The sequence below is a fragment of the Phacochoerus africanus genome, chromosome 14, assembly GCF_016906955.1.
Source record: "Phacochoerus africanus isolate WHEZ1 chromosome 14, ROS_Pafr_v1, whole genome shotgun sequence".
Lineage (NCBI taxonomy): Eukaryota > Metazoa > Chordata > Mammalia > Artiodactyla > Suidae > Phacochoerus > Phacochoerus africanus.
In genome coordinates, this window is record NC_062557.1 from 60,200,462 (window position 1) to 60,222,222 (window position 21,761).

General features: G+C 62.4%; 1 protein-coding gene across 2 annotated transcripts in view; it reads right to left on the bottom strand.

Moving 5' to 3' along the window:
* Positions 1-12,904, bottom strand: part of RAI1 (retinoic acid induced 1) — a 103,778-nt gene extending 90,874 nt beyond the window's left edge. Inside the window, exon 1 of one of the 2 annotated variants that reach the window (XM_047758276.1) lies at positions 12,518-12,904. The gene's annotated coding sequence lies outside the window, so the exon portion shown is untranslated. The remainder of the gene's footprint in view (positions 1-12,517) is intronic. The other variant, XM_047758272.1, reaches the window with a different exon arrangement.
* Between the last annotated feature and the right edge of the window lie 8,857 nt (positions 12,905-21,761).

Here is a 21,761-nt window from a genome sequence, read left to right on the forward strand (position 1 = left end):
GGACATCGAGTGGCAGGCTCAGGACCGCTCCAAACTTAAAGCAAAGACCCCATGAACGGGAGGCAAAGAAAACTCAAATGTGCTGCCTTTGGAGACTGGGAGTCTGGGTGAACTGCTTTCAATTTGCTGTATTTTCCGAAAGTCTATTATAAGCCTGCCCTCCTTTTATAGTGAGAAAAATAGCTATTAAAACCACAAAGAGGGAGTTCCCGTCGTGGCGCAGTGGAAACGAATCCGACTAGGAACCATCAGGTTGCAGGTTCGATCCCTGGCCTCACTCAGTGGGTTAAGGAACCAGCATTGCCGTGAGCGGTGGCATAGGTCGCAGATGCGGCTCCGATCCGGCGTTGCTGTGGCTGTGGTGTAGGCCGGCAGCTGTAGCTCCGATTTGACCCTTAGCCTGGGAACCTCCATATGCTGCAGGTACAGCCGTAAAAAGACAAAAAAAAAAAAACCCAACCCACAAGAGGAGCTCCTGTCGAGGTGCATTGGAAAGAAGTCTGACTAGGAACCAGGAGGTGGCAGGTTCGATCCCTAGCCTCGCTCAGTGGGTTAACCATCCGGTGTGGCTGTGGTGTAGGCTGGCAGCTGTAGCTCGGATCGGATCCCTAGCCTGGCAACCTCCACGTGCTGATGGTGTGGCCCTAAAAAGCAAAAAAAGAAAAAACCCAAAGGGCCTTACACAAACCAGATGACTCCATATCTTATATTATTACATCTGTCCTATGTTGTTTATCAAACGTCTAGAGAAAAACCATTACCCTGGTAGTGGATTTTCAAGGGGGGGGTTTACTTGTCTTCCCGCAGTGTTAGCCTTTCCTAAAAACATTTACGGCCTGGTGATTTCGCTGAAAACAGGAGGCTCGGGGCTGAGGAGTTCCTGTGGGTATCAAGCCGGAGTCTCCCTCCCGTGCCGCTGAAGCCCGTTCTCACCCTGGGATCCCAGCGAGCGTGCCCCGGGCAAGGGCAGCCGCCCCACGGACGGCGCAGGGCCCCCTTCCGGCCTGCTCCGTCCAGGTAGGAGCAGGCGGAGGTCAGCTGAGTGCAGGAGGGACTGGGGGGAGGAGGGGGCCGGCGGAGGACGGAAGGGGCGCAAAGCAGGGGGACGGGGGAGGGGCGGAGCCGAGCCCAGGCCTGGCCCGAGAGCAACGCGGCAGGAACGGTCGCAGCCTCCCGGCCCCGACACGGGCGCGGAGCCCCGCCCCGCGCCCCGCTTCCCGGAAGCCGCGGGCCCTGGGGGCGTGGCCTAGAATCCCCGCCCAGAGCCCCGGTTCCCAGAAGCCGCCGGCTGGCCCACCGAGGGGCGGGGCCTGGGAGGCTCGCTCCGCGGTCGCGCGGGGCACGCCGGGACGGGCGCTGCCATGGCGACGCAGCGGCCGCCCCGCCCCCGCCCCCGCCCCGCGGCCCCAGCGAGTCGCGGTCGCGGCCCCCGCCGGGCTCGTCCGGTTGCCTGCGCTGAGGCCCCGGCGCGGCGGCGGTGGGGTCGCCGCCGGGGAGCGGGAGGGAGCCAGGAAACGCGAGCGTTTGCCCTCCCGAGGTCGGGGAGGAGAGGAAATGGCTCCGGAGGTGATCCTGCAGCTGCCTCCACGTCTGGCCTGCTGGCTCTTACCAAGCCCTCCCCGCGGCGGGGCTGCCGCGCCTGAACAAGCAGGTCGGCTGAGGCTGCCCCGCTAGCACCCGGGACTTGACCCCCCCAAAACGGTCTCTCCACTCCAGTACCATGCACCCCGGCCTCTACATAGCCAGGCATCTGCTCCTGGACAGTGCGAACCCTTCAGCTCGGCTGCCGTCCAGGCCCCCCGCAGTGCCCTCCTAGGAGACCCAGGCAAGCTGGCAGCTCCCCGCACAGACCCTGACCCCCTTCTTGGCCTGCGTCCCCCCAAAGGGTGAGGGCTCACACCGACAGGCCAGTCCTAGATGTGAGTGGCTCTGCCCTGCCCGGCTAGGGGGCAAACAAGCCCAGATCTGTTAAGGACTGAAGAGGCAGGGCTGGGATTTGGCCAGACTGGCTCCAGACGCCTGTCCACACACAGTGGCACTCCTTCCTTGCTTTCTGACCACCCAGACTGGGCTGGTCCAGCCGCCTACCTCTGCCTAGAGCACTGGCCTGGCCTCCGTCGCTGCCTCCTCCTCCCCCCTCGCCACCAGCCGTCTTCTCTTCCCAGCCGCCAATCTGCAGACACACAAAGCCCTGTTTGTTTGCTTTCTCTGCTGCTCCCCTGGATCTGATGTCGTTCTCTGCTACCTGCCGGCCTGGCTTCCTCTCCAAGCCGCCTGCTCAGCCTGCTCAAGGGAAGGAGGGGCGGCCATACAGCAAGCCCTGCCTCTAGGCCACCCTGTCTTTCCTAGAATCCACCTCCTTAGCGCTGGGGGCACCCAGCCAGGGCATCGGAACTGACGACAGCTTTGCAGCCCCCTCACGGCATCTTAGAATATAGGGTGCCTTCTGGGTAGAGCAGGGAGGATGTCTGTGGCCAGCGGCTTGGGACAGGGACCGGGGAGGGGAGCCAGAGAGGTCCAGCCAAACGCCGCCCCCTTTTGTGAGCAAGGCTTGTTTTGTCTGTCAATCAGCAAGGCTGCCCCCACTTCCCCGCAAGCCAAGGGCCGCCAGAAGATAAGGCAATGAATGGGACCAGGAAGGCCCAATTCAAGAGGCAGAGGGACACCCCCGTTTCATGGCCTTCACCCACCATGCCTCTTTCTGAGCCAGGGACACCAGGGGCTGGGACGCGGGCTCCGGCTGGGAGCCTCACTTGGCAGGCCTCAGGCAGACCTCTGCACCGCAAGCACACACGGCTGTGTCTTGGGAAGCCCGCTCGGCCCGAGCCGAAACGGGCAAAGAAAAATAAACACCCGCATTCCACAGCAGCTTCTCTACCTGCAGAGTGGGGGCCGCCCGCTCTGCCCGTTCAAATAAAGAAACCCAACACTGATACTGCACAGAGATACCGCGTCTTGCCTGCTTCCTCCTACCCAGGGCTCTTTTATGGCGCCCTGCCTCGCTGGGTGGCCCGGGGCAGGTCCTGCCCGGGCCTCCCTCCTCCCCTTCCTGTCCCTTTCCACAGAGAGCTTAACCCTTCCAGTAACTCCAGGATAAAGGTGTGGCTAGACCCACCTGACAGATGAAAGGAGAAAGCGACAGAGGCTAAAACTGCGCCAGTCAGAACTCAAGCCCACGTCTGACCCCCGGCCCTAAAAACTTTCCACCAGGTCACCGTATGACGTCACGGCCAGAGACCTTCTGCTGAAGGGTGAGTGACCACCACGAGGAGGTGGGTGATGACAAGGCAGGGCCTGGCTTTGGTGCCCAACCGATGCGGTTTCCAGTCTCGGCTCTGCACTCGGTTGCTGTGTGACCTCGAGCAGGTCACTTAATGTCTCTGTGCTCGGTTTCCTTGAGAATCTGAATGGGACAATTAATAAGGCTTACAGAGGACTCCCCAGTGCCCAGCACGATCGCCGGCACTCATTAAGCGAGGGCTCTTCTCCGTGATCCCCTTCAGCATTCAGAGCCAAGCGGTCACCCATTAGAGGGACCAGGCCGCCGCCGCCGCTGCTTTCGTGCATCTGGCCCTGCGGCCAGCACCCCCAGTCACCACCTCAAGCCCTCTGGAACGCTCAGGCAGAGGCCCAGGGCTCCAGGGCTGGGCTCCCCAGGTTCCTGGTCTGCCTGGGAGACCAGGACCTCTCTGTTTAATTAGCCAGGGCGAGGGCCCCAGGGGTCAGTGTCACCCCAAGGGAACAAAGCCAGCTCCGTCCACATCCTGCTGGACTCGAGAAGCGAGAGCCACTCAACGAGTCTGATTTGGCAAAACGTCTGTTTTTGTAAGATGCTATTTCAGGCCGCGGTGGGGATTTCTGTGCTCGTCTCCAAGGCGCCCTAAAGCCAATTCCTTCCACCTCCTCATCCCAGTCGGTCGGTGCTTGAAACGAAAACAGGGTTCTTCGCTCTTCGCGTTTCTTCCTGCTTCTCTTCCCACCTATCAGCCGCGTGCAGAGGAGGGAAGGGGAGCAGGGCCGGGGCCCCTCGGAGGGGCAGCCCTCCCCCCGCCCCCAGGCCTCCGCAGGGCCCCCCAGAACTCGGTGGCAGAGAGGGCCTGGGCCTTAGGTGCCGGAAGCCCCTGAGGCCAGGTCACCGTCTGCAGAGGCGCAAGGGTGGCTGCCCTTCCCACCACGCCCCTGGCCCTTCTGCTTCTGAGCCCAGCTGGGGCTCTGCACCCCTCCCCCCCCGCCTGGAAGCCCCCCCCCCCGACCCCGCCCCAGGCCTCCCCTTGGAGCCTGAGCCCCGGCTGGGGCTCAACACAGCACCTTCCCAGCTGCAACACAGTCACAACTAAGTTAAGTCCACAGCTACGCGAGCCTTTCTTAAACGTCTGCTCAGCTGCCAGACTCGAACCTTCGAGGGGCAGGGGCGGTGGCCCCACAGGCAGCCCTGTTTCTCCAGAGCAAACTGGCTCAAGCCCTCAGCACTGTGGACGTTTGGGGCCAGACGATCTGTTGTGGGGGCGTCCTGTGCACCCCAGCGCCTAGAGCGGTACCCACTAGACGCCAGCACCTCCCCAGTGGATACAACCAAACATGTCTTCAGGCAGGGAGTTCCCATCGCAGCTCAGCCTTAACAAACCTGACTGGTATCCATGAGTAAGCAGGTTCGATTCCTGGCCCTGCTCAGTGGGTTAAAGGATCCGGCTTGGCCATAAGCTGTGGTGTGGCTCTCAGCTCGGACCCTGCGTTGCCATGGCTGTGGTGTAGGCCGGAGGCTGTAGCTCCGATTCGACCCCTAGCTGGGAACCTCCATATGACACAGGTGCAGCCCTTAAAAAAAAAAGTGGCCAGACACGGCCAGGGTCCCCTGAGGGACAGAATTACCCCCACTTGAACGCCACTGTTTTGAGGCCCCCCCCTCATGAATAAATGCCTAACTCTCCCTTTCTCCCCCAACAGAACAGGTGGTTTTTATTTTAATCTCTTTTCCTCTTATCATAATCATGTATACATTTCATTTTCCCTGTCAGACCAGAAGCTTCCAGAAGTCAAGCCCATTTGACCTCAGCTGTACAAGGGTGATGGCCTGGCACCATTCTCCGCAGAAATAATTTTCAAGGCAGCAAGAAGCACCTGACTAAACCCCGCCCCCATTCCCACTCACCACCACCCCCCGGGGGGGGGGGTCATGGTGTGACTTTGCCACAGTAGCTAAGCTGGTCTGGGCCTCAGTGTCTCTGTAGTCCAAATTGTAACAATGCTCCATCCTGCTGGGCTAGTGCAAGGCACACAGCTTCACATCTCTGAGAGGCTCCGGCCCCCACGAAGAACTCTTTCAGCTGGCTCTTACATTTTCTGGAGTTCCTGTCCCGTCGCATGGGAAACAAGTAAGACTAGGAACCATGAGGACACAGGTTCGATCCCTGGCCTTGCTCAGTGGGTGAAGGATCTGGCGTTGCCATGGGCTGTGGAGTGCGTCGCAGATGCGGCTCGGATCCTGCATGGCTGTGGCGCAGGCTGGCGGCTGTAGCTCCGATTTGACCCCTAGCCCAGGGAACTTCCATATGCTGCGATTGCAGCCCTAAAAAGAAAAAAAAAAAATGTACATTTTCTGAGAATTAGCATTACCAACAGGCACCATTTACTAAGCACTTTGCTATGTGCCAAGAACAGCTGATGCTTTGCAGGCATCATCTCATTCAATCCTCTTAAAAAGGAGGCACTTTTATTCTCACTGTCTGGTAAATGAGGAAAGAGGCTCAGAGAGCTGGAGGACCTGCCCAGGGACACCCAGAGACGGGCTGGTGGCTTCTGAAGACTGAGGATGGCCATCAGAAGACTTGCGGCTTCAATTCCTTTTTCTTACCTTTTTTTAAATTTTTCTGGCCCCACCCACGGCACATGGAAGTTCCCAGGCCAGGAACTGAATCTGAGCCGCAGCTGCCGCTGTGGCAGTGCTGGATCCTTTAACCCACTGTGGCCGGGGAGTGAACCCCAAAGCAACCTGAGCCACTGCAGTCAGAGGCTTAACCCACTGCACCTCGGCAGAAACTTCTAAATCCTTTTTTGTTGCTGTTGTTCTTTTTGCTTTCTGGGGCCGCACCCGCGGCACATGGAGGTTCCCAGGCCAGGGGTCCAATCGGAGCTACAGCAGCCGGCCTCCACCAGAGGCACAGCAACGGGGGACCCAAGCCATGTCTGCAACCTACACCGCAGCTCATGGCAACACCGGATCCTTGACCCGCTGCTTGGGGGATGGAGTCCGCATTTTCTCGGATACCAGTCAGGTTCATTTCCATGAGCCACAACGGGAACTCCAAAATTCCTCATTTCTCGATACGGAAATTCCTTTTTTGCCGCCCGAAGCCCGCCTGCCGCCAGGCAGTTAGACCTTCCCAGGTGGACAGGCCTCACCCACGTGGCTCCTGCGGGCAGAGACCCCCAGCCAGGGCTCCGCGGAAGGTCCGCCACTCCCTTCCCGGGTGTCACCCCTCTCCCCCAGGAAGGTCCTGGCTGCACAGGCCTAGGGACCTGCCCCAGCGCCGAGCGAGCCGGCGGTGACTCTCCCGGGCAGGAAGAAGGAGGACAGGAGGGGCCGTCCCCTGGCCCGTCCCGCTGCTTCTGGGTGGGCATGCAAACAGGCGCCGCCTACCTCGCTCAGAGGAACGACGCGAGTGCCAGAAGCAAGGTGGGAACTCCGGCAGGGGACCTCCGAGACACACACCGCCGCCGCATCCCCTCTGCTGTGTTAGAAACGGTGCCTGTCACCGCTGTGGGCCAGACCCTGGCGCGCGCAGTGGGGACTCCGGGCAGGATTTACGAACAAACGCACCAAGAAATGAGTGATTTCTCCTTATGCCAGCCCTCGAGTCCACCCACAACACCCTGGCAAAGCCCCTCTGGGGCAGAAACCCGGGCCAGAGAACGAATTCTTTTCTTTTTTTCTTTTGTCCTTTTGCCATGTCTTGGGCCACTCGTACAGCATGTGGAGGTTCCCAGGCCAGCGATCGCATCGGAGCCATAGCCGCCTGCCTACACCGCAGGCCACAGCAACGAAGGATCCGAGCCGCATCTGTGACCTACACCACAGCTCACGGCAACGCTGGATCCTGAACCCACTGAGTAAGGCCAGGGATCGAACCCGCCACCTCATGGTTCCTCGTCAGATTCGCTAACCACTGCGCCACATCGGGAACTCCCAGAGAACGAATTCTCACCTGCCCCCTGGGTAACCAAGCCCCACGAAATCCAGCACCTCCGCCTGGCTGGGCACGGAACAGGCCCCACGCGCCTTGCTGAGGCCGCTGGCATTGCAAGAAGGCTGGAGCGGAGTGGGAACAGCGACCTCCTCCTGCAACGTCCTTCGGCCTCGTCTGCGGAGCCCCCGCGCCGGCAGCCAGGAGGGGGCCGAGGCTGGGCCCACGCGAAAGGCACGGGGCCGGGGCCCTGAGAGGATGGCAGCACCCGGGTTTGATCGCGGGCCGGCCCGAGGTTCTGACGCCACGCTCAGGGCTTTCCAGATCCCGAGTCGCATTTCACAGCCACGACGGACCCCGTTCCGACGGGGCAGCGGTGGGGGGGGGGGGGGCGGATGACGTGCTCAAGGGGCAGAGCCTTTCCCAAGGCAGCGGGCTGCGCCTCAAACCCTGTCCTGACTCCAAACCCAGGGCTGCTTCACTGCTCCCCGTCCCGCCCGGACCGAGGCCCAGCCTCCAGGAAGGGGACCCCGGAGGAAAAGCAGCCCGTGCGGTGGAGGGAACCCCCCAGCGCCCCCACTGGGCCCCTTCCCCGCAGGACATCCCGGTCCCCCGGCTCCCAGCATCTCATCCATCGCTGGGCCCCACGAGCCCAGGGCCGGGAGGGGAGCCTGGTGGAGAGTGTCTGCTGGGGGAGGGAGGCCTGGGGCTGCTGCTGCCCACCGCCCCCATCCTTCCCTTCCCACGCCCTTTCCCGCGTCCCTCTCTCCTCCCGCCTCCCTCTGCCCCCACCCCGGGTCCCCTCACACACACACACACGCACGCATGCTATTCACACGGATTCTAGAACCAGCAGAGCAAAAGCTCTCTGGCAGCAGAGCCCGCCTGCGCCGCCAGCCCCTGGCACCCACTCTGGTGTCACATTCCAGTCTCAGATCCCAGCGACCCGCCCAGGCGCAGGGCACACAGGTCTGCCTCAATCCGTGGGGAAACAGGACCAGCCAGTTTCTCCTCGGCCCCCACAGGGAGAAGCCTGGGGCCACGGACGGACACGGCCCCCTGAGGGCGCCCCCAGAATCGCCAAGACCCGACAGGGGCCCCACAAGCCGCGCCCGCCCCATCTCCTCCTCCTCGTCTGGCCCTTCCTGCCAGGAAGACCAGGGGGCACCCCGAGGCCCCGGCCTTGCCCTTGGAGCAGGGGCTGCAGGGAGGAGGCTCTGGCCTCCCGGGGAGAACAGACGCTGTCGGAATTTGGTGACAAACGCCGAGCCTCAGCCTAGACAGAGGGGGATGACTCAATTCTACCGTGGAGGTCAGAGGAGGAGACAGGACGTCTGTCTCGGTCTCGGGAGGCAGCCCAGGTGGAAGGGGCTGCGCGGGCAAAGGCACCGAGGCAGGCACCCCGGGGCTCTGCTGCAGCAGGAGGGGAAAGGGCCTGGCTGGGGGCAGAACAGGCCCCGGCGGCCGGACCTCCCTTCAGAGGGCAGCGGGGGCCCTGGGGGGGGGTCGCTGGGGGCCTGAGAAACATCCCTCTGCAGTGTGACCCACACAGGGAGGGGGCAGCACGGAGGCAGGGAGGCCAGGAGGAGGCCCTGGCCTCAGCCTGCCTCTCCCGCCACCGCCACCATTCTTCCGGAGCCCACGCCTCCCTCTTGGCCGAGGGACACAGGCCATGTCCTTCATCGCCGCTTCCCTCGGCCAGGCAGGCCCCTCGTTCTCACCTACCTGTGCTGCCAGCCCCGCACCACGAAGCCCCGCCTCCACAGAGCCCCAACCCAGGCCAAGAACGGGCACACACACCCCTGGATCCTAAAGCTCAGGCCACGTGTCCCACCCATTCCAGAACTGACCCGCGAGGTCCCCTCTGCTCCTCTTTGGGTGGCCAGGTCCCCACCGCATAGCCGCCAGCACTTCCACAGGAGGACCTGCTTCCTGCCAAGACCTGGCACGAGCTCCCACTCGTCCCCTCGGTGCCATCTGGGTCTCAGTCCCCTGCTGGGCTGTGACCTTGCAGGCAGGTGCATTAAGCACCGGACTCCAAAACGGTGGCCCTTGCAAACGACCTGGGGGGCCAGCGAGCCCAGGTACCCCTCCTGCGGAAACGCTGCCCTGCATGCAGGGCTCCCCCTGCCCCTGCCTGCACAGCCCGGCGCCAGGCCGCTATTAAAGCAACGAGGTGCCAACATGGACTGCCATGGAAAGACAGTGGCAAGAATAATGGTGACAGCGGCAGCTGGCACTAATTGGGACAAACGCTTTCTTTTTTGCTTTTTAGGGCCGCAACACCGGATCCTTAACCCACTGAGGGATCAAAGCCACAACCTCATGGTTCCTGGTCAGATGCGCTGCGGCGGCAGCGGCGCCACAACGGGGACTCCAGCGACAAAGACTTCTCTCGGCTTCGTAGGTTTCCGTGGCTGGACCCGCTGAAGCCTCACTCCAGCCCCGTGAGGCCCAGACGGTCAGCCCCCGCCCCGGTGTACACACGGCACACGCAGGCCCAGGGAGGGAGTAACTCATTCAGTGGCCCAGCCAGGAGTCCCCAGTGGCCTCCCCAAGACGACAGGAGAGGAGAAGGGGGGCTGAGGCCTGAGAGCCCCGGGTGTGGTGTCACCTGGGACAAAAAGGAACCATGTCTTTGGATGTGTGATGCACGGACACACAAAGGCCCAGCAAGCCGGCTCACAGCATTGCCCTGTGCTTTTATTCCATGTGCTTCTGGGTTGTTTTCATTTTTCACAATGAGAACAAATCCATGTGTTACCTGAGTAACTGAAAAACAGAAACCGTCAGGGCCTCAGTGAACGTTTACTGAAAGAACGAAAGGCAGGGTCATTTTCTTTCTTTTTCTTGCTTTTAAGGCTGCACCTGCGGCGTGCGGAGGTTCCCAGGCTAGGGGTCCCATCGGAGCTACAGTTACCAGCCTCCACCACCGCTCACGGCAACGCTGGATCCTTGACCCACTGAGCAAGGCCGGGGATGGAACCCACAACCTCACGGATCCTAGTCGGATGCGTTTCCGCTGCGCCACAACAGGAACTCCCAGGCAGGGTCATTTTCTAGGCCTGTTTTTTTTCAAACCCTCTGTAGGACCTATCAGTGGCTGGTGAAATCAATTTAGTGGGTCGCAGCAAGCAATTTTTGAAAAAAATCTAATAGACCAGAACAGAAAGGACCAGAGCAGGGGACAAGACAGGGTAGACGGGTTCGCTAAACCTGTGTTTCAGTTACACACAGCGGATGCAAATGAAAGTGTCACCTAAAACCCATTTCTCACTCTAGGTCACAGGTGACTTTGGAAGCCACGGTCTCATCATGCTGAGTGTCCTTGTGGCTCTACAGGTTAAGGCCCTGCATTGTCACTGCCGTGGCTCGGGTTTGATGGCTGGCCCAGTGAGTTCCCCATGCCATGGGTGCCACCAAAAAAAAAAAAAAAAAAGAGTCTAAGGAGAATTAAGCAGGGGCCCTGCCTACGGGGCCCTCCTGGTCCCCAGGGAGGGAAAGACGCTTGCCAGGAAGGTGACCTCCTTCTGTTTAGAAGCTAGACAGGCGCCTGGCTGTGGGCTTCTGGGCCTCCACCACCCCTGGCACACTCGCCCTCCTTCCAAGCCTTCTGGCTGTGAGAGCCCTTGCCAGAGGTTTGGGGTCGAGCCTCCCCCAAACCAGAATGTCTGTGTCTTCTCCTCTGAGTCACCCAGAAGGCCACTTCTCCTAAGGATTCCCTGCTGGAAGCTCCGGGGGCCCTCAGACCCCCCGGCTGTCATGGGGGAGGGGTGGGAAACGAAGATTGCGTTCCAGCTTCCAGATCCTGAGGCCACGTCCCAGGGAAGCCTCTGGAAATGCAGCTGTGTGGTCAGTCGGGAGGGGCCTCCGCTGAGTCTGCATCGAGGGCTGCCCCCACCCAGGGTGCGCCCGACCCTGGGCAGAGCCAGGTCTGAACAGAGCCTGGGGCGGGAGAGGAGCAGAGCCCCGGCCTGGGGCGCCCACGGCGCTGGCGCCTCCACATCCGAGCTCGCCTACCCACCCACCCCCCCGCCCCGCTCCCCTCCCAGGGCAGCAGACGACTGAGAGAAGATAAAATAAAAAGTAATTCCCCTGCTCTGACGTCAGCGCGAGGTCTTAACAGCCCAGCAGCGGCATGAAACTGGATTGCAACCAGATGCAATGCCCTTGAATCCCCACCACGCCGCTGCGTTGCGCGACAGACGGGGCGCGGGGGGCGGGGGGGGGGCGGATGCGGGGAACCGCACGGGTCCCGCGTGGGTCCCGCGTGGGTCCGCATCGGCGCCTGCCGAGGCCCCGGGCGGCTCGGGGCCCGGGTCGCCGTTCCGGCGCTGCCTCCCCTCCCCCAGCCCCCCAAGAGCGCATTGTTACACTCGGCGGCCTCGGTTCAGGGCAGAGACCCCGGCGCCCGCGCCTCGGGGGCTCCCTGGAGGCGGGCACGGCTCGGGCCGCGCTCCGGCCCCGGCCCCCGGCGTGGATTGGGGGCGGACCGAGAGCCCAAGAAGGGAAACCGCTCGCTGGGAAAACAGGCGCCCAGGAAGCTGGGGCCGCCGCGGCCTCGGGCCTGCCTGGTGTTTCGCTTCCCCTCCGCCCCTCCGCGGCGGGCCCTGGCGACCAAGTCTCCAAATGTCACCCCCGCGTCCTGCCATCCCGTCGCCCCCGCTCGACGCCGCCGCCCGGCGCCCGGCCCCCGCGTCCTCCCCCCCCCCCCCGGGTCCCCTGCCTCCCGGGCGCGGGTCATGCCCTCGGCCGGCGCGCCGCCGTCCGGGGACGCGGGACTCGCGTGGCCGGAGCCCCCACCGTGACGTCACCCCTGAAAGGCCCGCGCGCCCGGGGCCTGGCCGCGTCCGGGCTCCCCGGCCTCCGGGGCCTCTTCCTGCCAGGTCGCGCGGCCTGCGCACAGGCCGCGGGCGCCGCTGCCCATTTGGGGGTCCGGCCGAGAACCCCGCGCGCCGCACCTCCCGGCACGGCCCTCGAGGCGCGGGCTCCCACGCCGTGGCCCCGCCAGGCCCCGAGTCCCCCCCGGAGAAGTCGGCTCCCCGCCCCCACCCGGACGCACTCACAAAGCTCGCCTCCGGCCCCCGCGCCGTGCGACTGCCCGGTCCCCACCCCGCGCTCGGCGGACCCCCCGCGCCACCGTGCGCGCACTGCCCCCGCACGCCCGACCCTCGCTCCTCGCGCCCCACGCCACGCACCGGCCCCGGCCCCGGCCCCGGCCCGCGGCGCCCCCACCCGCAGCTCCCGGGACGGCCCTCCGGTGACCTGGCGCCCCCCGCACACAAAGCGACTTCCTCGCGGCCCCCCGCGCGCCCGCCCCGGCGCTGGGTGCTCACCTCGGCGCGCGCTCACTCGGGGGCCCGGGCTCTGGAGCTGTGACTTCGCGGCCCGGAGGCCCGGGCGGCCATGGGGGTCGGGGCGCGGCGGCCCGGCCGGCCCGCGGCCAGGCAGGAAGGAGGGTGGGCCGCGGCGCCCCCTCCTCGCGCCCGCGCTCGGGCGGCGGGCAGGGCGGCCTGCTCGGCGCGCTCTCGCCCGGGCCGCGCCTCGCTCCGCACCTCGCCTTCCGAGCGCAGCCGCGGGCGGGGGCGGCGCCCGGGGCGCGGGGAGCGAGCCCTGGCCGCGCACCGCCGGGCCTGCTGGCGTCGCAGGGCCGCGGGGAAATGCGGTCCCCTCCGCGCAGGAAGAGCGGGCGGCGGGCGGCGGGCGGCGCGCGGGGGGAGAAGGCGGCGAGAGCGCGGGGAGAAAAGTTCCCGGCCGCCTGGCTGCGCTCGCTCGCCGCCCGGGCGCCAGGTGGGCCTCGCGCCCCGACAGCGCCCCCTGGCGGCGCGCGCCCGCCCGCGGGCCTGGGGGGAGGGGGCTCGGCGGGGGACCCCGCGGAGGCCTCAAGGTCTCGGCGGCCTGGGGTCGGGGCTGGAACCTCCGGCGGAGGCGGCGGCGCTGCCCCGGCTGGCCGGCCGGCCGTCCAGCGCTCCCGCCCTCCGGCCGGGTCCGCGGCCCTCCGTGTGCCCTCCGCTTTGCAGTCTGGGAAGCACTGCGACCTCTAAACTCAAGAGGCTGCGAACAGATTTCCTCGCTTGCTGGCACCTTGCTGGGCGCAGACGCAGCAGAGACAAGCGGTCCCTGCCATCACGGAGCTGGCATCCTGGCTGGAGGAGATAGACAGCATACAAATGCTTGCACACATCACGATGGTAATTCCAGGGAGTGATGCGTGCTAGGAAGAAAAGAAGCAGGTGAAGGGAGGAATAGGGGCTACCGAGCTGCGTGGGCGGGGAGGAGGCCCCGGGGAACTGACTGGCAGGAAGGAACCCTCCTGGCAGAGCCAGGAACAGCATTCCCGGCAGAAGGAAGCGCAAGTGCAAAGGCTCTGAGGCAGGAGAGAGCTTATTGGCAACCAGAGGACCGGCAGTGGGCACGCTGAGGGCAGGCCACGCGAAGGACCAAGGTTTTCAAGTCTACCCCAGGGCCCGGGGAGGAATCTAGACGCAGTTCTAGTGCCCCTGGCTCAGCTTAAGGGGAGGATTGTTGAATGAATGAGTGAACTTCCGGGCACATGACAGTCCCCCTCCAAGGCCTCGCTCAGCCAGCTCAGGCAGAAGACCCTCCACCCCACCCACCACCCCCAGGGCGCATTGGGTCCTATGAGTGGGGGAGGGGTGTCAAGGCATCGGTGCTCCCAGGGGACCTGGGGCTGGCCGTGAGGTCCCCTGGACATCAGCCTCCTCCCCTTAAGGTAAGACGACATGTGGCCACGGTGGCTTTACTCTGTGACAGGGACTGTCCCCTGCTACAGGTTACTGCCTCTGGTCCTGGAACCCCTCACAATTTAGTTATGGGGAGACTGAGGCACAGGTGCCGAAGTCATCTGCTCAGGGTCTCAGGCTAAAGCGACCCAGCCAAGACCTGCCTCCAGAGCGCTTCCCCCCAGCTCGGCCACCCACCTCCGAGGGCAGGTCAAGAGCCGACGGAAGCAGGGTCAGGGTGGACGGCGCTCTTTCAGTCTAGTTCGAAACACCTGCTGTGGGGGAGACAGACCCGGTTTCTAAGTCTGGCTCCTCTGTGCCAGCTGGGAGGCTTTGGAAAAACTAGCTACCCTGCTGAGATTCCGTTTCCTCATCTGCAAAATGGGGATAATAGTAGCACCTACTTCCTGGGTTCCTGGGAGGCCCAGAGGAGGCAGGAGTTTCACCTGGAGGCAGGGACCGCTGTTTGTGCTTTAGACCACAGGCTGGAGGAGAGGGACTGGCCCTTTCATTCCCCCAGGCTCTCTGTCCCTTTCCACCCCCTGCTGTCTCCACTCTCCTGCCCTACCTGCCTCCCCCCTCACCCCTCATCCCTGGAGAATCCAGGGAAGGCCTGGCACCAGAAGCCGATTTGACCCCTAGCCTGGAAACCTCCATATACTGCGGGTGCGGCCCTAAAAAAAAGAGAAAGAAAGAAAAGAAAGATTTTGAAGTTGAAATACCTGCAAGGGGAGTTCCCATCTTGGTGCAGTGGAAAAAATCCAACTAGGAACCACGAGGTTTTGGATTCGATCCCTGGCCTCGATCAGTGGGTTAAGGATCCGGCGTTGCTATGAGCTATGGTGTAGGTCACAGAGGCACAGAGGAGCCAGACTTAGAAACCGGGTCTGTCTTCGCCCACAGCAGGTGTTTCGAACTAGACTGAAAGAGCGCCGTCCACCCTGACCCTGCTTCCGTCGGCTCTTGGCCTGCCCTGGGAGGTGGGTGGCTAAGCTGGTGGGAATCAGATCAGCGTGGCTGGGGCTGTGGTGTAGGCTGGGCGGCTGCTACTCTGATTCAACCCCTAGCCTTGGAACCTCCCCGTGCCCCAGGTGTGGCCCCCAAAAAGACAAAAGAAAAAAAGAAATACCTTCAAGGAATCTCAATTCTTGCGGCCCTTCCACTACCCACACCTGTACTGAAGTCCCTGACTGCCCCCAAAGGCATTGAGTCTGAGGCTCAGCCCTGCAGCCCTGGCCTTGGCCTTGCACCCCATCTGTTTTCTCACAGGTCCTGCCTGGGGGGGGACAGAGATTCCCGGGGGCTGGAAGACAGGGAAGGGATGGCTCTACCTCGGGACGCAGTCCTGTCCCCTGAGGGACAGCCAGGCCATGGCTTGCCCACCAGAAGGCGACACCCCCGGTTCAGGACCCCCGGTGCTCACACGGGAGGCGCGAGACTGGGCTGCAAGGACCGCGGGGGTGTGCCAGGGCCCAGCCTGCCTCCCACAGCGGGACCGCAGGTGGCTCCCAGGCCATCCTGAGTCTCCGTTTCTGCCAGGAGCACAGTCTCGCGCACCTTAGGGCCCTTGGGGCTCCCCTCACCCTGTGAATGAGGCCCATCAGGCACCCCCAGCCCCACAAGGAAGGTGGAAAGGGGTGACTCACCCATCTGCGTGGGTCTCCAGGATGGAGGGCACGGCCACGAGGCCACCTTGGGCCTCCGACCTTCCCCAGAGAGAGAAGGAGGAGACCACAGCCCTGCCCAGCTCTGCGGGGTTGGGGGCTTCCTCCTGAGCCAGGGGCTCCCCCACCCCAGGGGGTCCCAGACCAGCCAGTCCACGCCACACTAGCATCGCTCATTCGAGGCACAGGAATTGAGCCACAGCCATTCCAGACGCTTCTCCATCACTGATGTGAGCCAGGCTCCCACCCAGTACCCGTCGTGGGATCAAGACAGACTCTGGACCCATGCTGGTGGCCTCATGATTCCAAAAAAAAAGCTGCTGTGGCCACAGAGCCCCTTGCAACTGGGAATCAGCCTTTCTTAGTGACTGAAGAAAAACGTTTAGTGGCAATTTCATTTTCGGTTTTTGTTTTGTTTTGTTTTAGGGCGGCGTATGGAAGTTCCCAGGCTAGGGGTCCTTTCGGAGCTGCAGCTGCCAGGCTGCACCACAGCGCACAGCAACACTGGATCCTTAACCCACGGAGCGGGGCCAGGCATGGAACCCGACTCCTCCTGGATATTAGTCGGGTTTGTAACCTGCTGAGCCACCGTGGGAGCTCTGGAATTTCATTTTGAAACAAATGAAGCTGAGGCTGCAAAAATATCTACGTTTTATCTCCCATGCATCAAAGTTTAGGTGACTGCGCTAATTCTTAGACTAAGGTGCTAATACTGGGAACGCAGAGAAACCGACTGCGCCAGGCGGGGTTTTGCCACAGGAACGCACTGTGCCCACGAGCCCCAGCCGCCCCAAGGCTTCGTCCCTGTGCTCCTCTGGCCGCTGACATCTGGGACGTTAAATCACTTTGGGGTGTTTGGTTTTTGTTTTGTTTTTGCGTTTGTTGGTTTGTTTTTGGCCATGCCCATGACCCATGACATGTGGAAGTTCCCCGGGCCAAGGATCGAACCCAAGCCACAGCAGTGACAGCGCCAGATCCTTAACCCGCAGAGTCACTGAGGAACTCCAGGGAAATTTTTTTTTTTTTTTGGTCTTTTTTGTCTTTTAGGGCCGCACCCACGGCACATGGAGGTTCCCAGGCTAGGGGTCGAATCGGAGCTGTAGCCACCGGCCTCCACCACAGCCACAGCCACGCCGGATCTGAGCCGCATCTGCGGCCTCCACCACAGCTCACGGCAACACCGGATCCTTAACCCACCAAGCCATGCCAGGGATTGAACCCGTGTCCTCATGGATGCTCTTTGGGTTCGTTAACGAAGGGAACTCCAGGAAATTTACTTTTAAAACTAATATTTAAATTGAAGTAGAGCGCACGTACTGAAACGAACACAAAGCCTAAAGTGTGTGGTCTTATTATGAGTCGCACTGGGGGACAAAGTTCACCACCGTGGAGCTCTGTTACAGAACCTTTGCTCCCCGTCACACACCTGGTCTTTTTTTTTTTTTTTTGTCTTTTTGTCTTTTCTAGGGCTACTCCCACGGCGTGTGGAGGTTCCCAAGCTAAGGGTCGAATCAGAGCTGTAGCCACCGGCCTACGCCACAGCCACTGCCACATGGGATCCGAGCCGCGTCTGCCACCTACACCACAGCTCACGGCAACGCCGGATCCTTAACCCACAGAGCCCCGCCAGGGATCGAACCCACAACCTCGTGGTTCCTAGTCAGATTCATTAACCACTGTGCCACAACAGGAACTCCTCACCTGGTCTTTTGGTGGTAATAAGACCTTGATTTTCCTGGTGGGAACATTGCTTCCCCATGTGGTTCAGCCTGGGCCAACTACCTCTGGGATGCAGAGATGTTCATGTGACTCTGGTTTAAGCAATCAAAGTGCCCCGTTTACCAGGCCATGGTGACTGGTTCAGGGGTGGCCGCGAGACCTAAGGCCATGGCAGCTTTTGCAAGAAACTTGGAGCTTTGCCGAAACCTCCAGGGACTGTTAAGCAAGCCGGTTGTGGGCCTGAGAAGAAAGCCATTGTGTAGGAGAGCAGCGTCAAAACACACACAGAGCTGTTCCCATTGTGGCTTAGTTAGTTACGGACCGGACTCGCATCCAGGAGGACTCGGGTTCAATCAGTGGGTTAAGGATACGACGTGGCCGTGAGCTGTCATGTAGGTCACAGACGAAGCTCAGATCCCATGTTGCTGTGGCTGTGCTGTAGGCTGGCACCTGCAGCTCTGATTCAACCCCTGGCCTGGGAACTTCCATACGCTCTGGGTGCAACCCTAAAAAGACAAAACAAACAAGCACAAAAACATGGAGACACCCGCTGGGCACCTGGATCCAGCTATGTCTGAAGCTCAGTTACACACAAGACAATAAGTTTACCCGTTTGCATAAGCCAGCTGAAGTTTTCTCTGTCATGTGTCACAAAGAGAACTGGAGCTGTTTTACTTGAAGAAGAAAAATCAGGGTGAAGAGGGCAGGACTGCGGGTTCCTCAGAGATCTGAAGGGCTGCCCTGGCCTGTGGAGTCACCTGCAGACGGTGTGTTTCCACTGGGTGGAAGGACCTGGAGCAGCATTTTGACCCCGTGTGAGCAAGACCTTTCCCACAATAGAGCTGTGCACCATACACTGCCTCGGGGGAGAGGAGGGTCCCTTCCCGGGGGCGTGCAAACAGGCCGGTCGAGTTGAGGGGACTTGGGCTGGCCTCAGGACCATGAGCCTGTCCTCCAGGGCCTCATATCAGCTTTAGTGGGAAGCTTCAGATTATCAGGGACTCCCAACTCTTTTCTTTGTTTGGTGGTCCCCGCGGCACGTGAAATTTCCCTGGCCAGGAATCGAACCTGTGCCACGGCAGTGAGGACACTGGATCTTGCTAGGCCACCAGGGAACTCCCTCTCCCTTCCTTTCCTTTCTTTCTTTCTTTCTTTTTTTTTTTTTTTGTCTTTTTGCCATTTCTTGGGCCGCTCCCGTGGCATATGGAGGTTCCCAGGCTAGGGGTCAAATCGGAGCTGTAGACGCCAGCCTACGCCACAGCCACAGCCACGCGGGATCCAAGCCGCGTCTGTGACCCACACCATGGCTCAAGGCAACGCCAGATCCTTAACCCACTGAGCAAGGGCAGGGATCGAACCTGCCACCTCATGGTTCCTAGTCGGATTTGTTAACCACTGCACCGCGATGGGAACTCCTCCTTTCCTTTCTCTTAGTAAATAAAAAAGAATCCCAGGAGTTCTCTTGTGGCTCAGCAGCCTAAGGACCCAACATTGTCATCGCTGTGGCTCAGGTAACTGCTGTGGCACAGGTTCGATCCCTTGCCCAGGAACTTCTCTATGCTTCAGGTGCAGCCGAAAAGAAAAAAAAGCAGTACAAAAGCAGTCCCCAAAGAGTTTTTCTCTTGTTTATATAAAAGCTCTTCCATTCCCTCCGGTCCGGCCCCCAGGCCCCAGCCGCCTCCCTCCCCTGTTCCCGGTCCAGTCCCTCTGTCTGCACAGTGAGAAGCAGTGTCAGGCTGTGAGGACCGAGGGGAGATAAGGCACTTCAAGCAGTCAGCACGTCGCCTGGCAGGGGTGAGAGCTCTTGCTAGCGCTAGTGACAGTCGTTGTCATTGAGGGGTTGCCCTGAGCTCCCCCCGCCCCGCTCACCCACCTCATCCAGGCTGGCATGAAATCCTGGCAGCTCCACCCTCTGTCCCGCCCTTGGTCACAGCCTCTGGAACTGGTCTCCTTGCCCCGTCCACCCTCTGCAGAGTGGCCCTTTTGGCATGCCCCTCCCAGCTTGCACCCCCACGTGCACCCCCAGGCTGGCCTGGCCTGTGCCCATCCTCTCCTGCTTGGCCCTGCAGGATGGCTCCCACATCCCTCAGTGGCCTTGTCCCTTGTTTTCTGAGCATCCGACACACGCTTAGCTGTGCTGGGACACCCTTCCCTCCTTCCCCTGTCTAGCTACTCCGTCCGCGCCTTTCCAGGCCTGACTCGAGAGTGGCCTCTTCCAGGAAGCCCTCCCAGACCACCTCTGGTGACCCGAGGCCCTGGTTCCCTCTCTCCCAGGGCCATTCTTCGTCTTGCTCCAGGGCAGGATCTTCAAGGCTCAGCAGGTTGTTTTTGCGCGTCATTGCTAAGACAATACCGCTTAAATCGCCAAGCTTTTGGCACCTGCCCCCGGGCTTAAGCCTCCCAAGGGCCCTGGGAGGGAGGGGGAGGGCTGTGCATTTCCTGTGGCCGCCCGGACAAGGCCACGCACCTGCCATCTCAAGGCTCCTCCCTAGGGTCCTGGAGGTCAGGAGTCCCACGCAGCCTCCCTGGGTGACACCCATGATGTGCTGGCCGGCCGCTCCTTCTGAGGCTCAGAGGACAGTCGTGTCCTGCCTTTTTCCGGCTCCAGAGGCCGTCCGGTCCCTTGGCTTGCGGCCCCTCCTGAGTCCCTGCTGCCTCCTGCCCCCGCAGCCACCTCCCCTCCTCTTCTGTGGCGGCACTCCCCTGCCTCTCTCTTCAGAGGACGCTGGTGATGACACCTAAGGCCACCTGGAGGAGCCAGGGTCACCTCCTCGTCCCAGGAGCTTTACCTTAATCACAGCTGCGAAGCCCCTTCTGCCATCCGAGGTCCCATTCACAGGGGCTGGGGTTGGGGTGCGGCTACTTTGAAGCTGTTACTCAGTGGCAGAGCTGGGACTCACCCCAGGTGCCCTGCCTCCCGCCCTGGCGGTTTGTGGCCTGGCTGACCGCGTGGGCCGGGGCGCCCGAGGTGGAAGAGGAAGGCGGGAGGAGAGTCCATGTGGCTCAGTGGGGTGGGGGCAGAGCGCAGGTTCCGGGGACCCACAGGGCATCCCGGTCCACCACCCACGGGGCATCCCTGTCCGTGAACCCAAGGGGCATCTCTGTCCACGACCCGCAGGGCATCCCTGTCCACGACCCACGGGGCATCCCGGTCCATGACAGGCCACATGGAGCCACAGCCGGGCAGCCTCCGCAGAGAGCGGGCCACGGCTGCCTCCACCCCACAGCTGGTACAGGCGGTCCTGGACGAGGGTCCTTGCAGAGAACGTGCCCAGCATCTCAGACCCGATGGTTCCCCGTCTCTCGTGGGGCCTTTACAGCCACAGCCGTGCGTGGCCCCTCTCTGTGGATGGGCAGGTTGAGGCGCATCAACACGGCTGGCATTCCTTGGCCGCGCCCTACTGTGCAGCCTCATGTGCGGCTCGCAGAGGCCCGGGGAAAGGGACAGGACCCCCCCCCCCCGACTGGTATAATGGTCACAGACACTGCAGGCAGTCCTGGCACCGGGACAGGGCCCAAGCTGGCCTCCAGAACTGCCCTCGGGTGCGGAAGCAGAGGGCCCCAAGGTCAGGGGTGGGTGGAGCGAAGAGCCCCCGGCCCCGCCCTCGCCGGCCTGCAACCTGGCGGCACGGCGGCCTCAGGCAGCAGAATGCGAGTCCTGAGCTGAGGGAAGGGGACAAGGGAGTGGGGGGCCCTGGGGGGGCGGGGCGGAGGGCGGGCCGGGAGGGGAGGGGGAGGTCCGGTCGCCATAGCAACGGAGCAGGCTTGGCGCTCAGGCCCGGCTGCCCCTGGGGAAGGAGATAAAACGTTTTCTATCGATTTCTGTCTGGAAAGTCATCGGTGGTGAGCTCCTTCAGCCAAGATGGGGCTGGGGGCCCGGCTGGTGGGAGCAAGCCCGCGGGGCCCGCTCTGGGGCCCAGAGGGCTCAGGTCGGATGGGGAGGCGACAGGCGCATCAGGGGCGGGGCTGGGCAGGAGCCACATCCTCGCTTGGACCTCCCACCTCGGTGTCCCCTTCTGCTCCCCCAGTGGAGCCCACGTGCCTGGGCTGCCTGCTCGCTTCCCCGGGCCCCGTGGCAGGAGGCGCGGGGCCAGGTCTGGCTGGCGTGCCCACAACAGAGCTGCTGTCCTCTGGGTCTTGTCCTTTCTCTCCCAGGCACTTGGCTGGAAGCCAAGGGCCCCACACCTGGCACCCACGTAGCCTGGAACGGCGACGCGTGTCCTGCTGACGGGTCCAGGGTCACCAGAGCCAGTTTCTGCCAGTTCCTGCCAGGCCGGGGGGCTGCGGGGAGAGGGGAGGAGGCCCCGTGTGCCTTCCTCAAGCTCATTCCTTTCTCCCCGAACCCAGGCCCCTCGCCCCTCGCCCCTGCGTCTGGGGGGCTCCCACCAGCCGGTGACCACAGGCCCACGAGGCTGTGACATCGGCCCCCGAGGGCATCTGCATATTAATGCCAT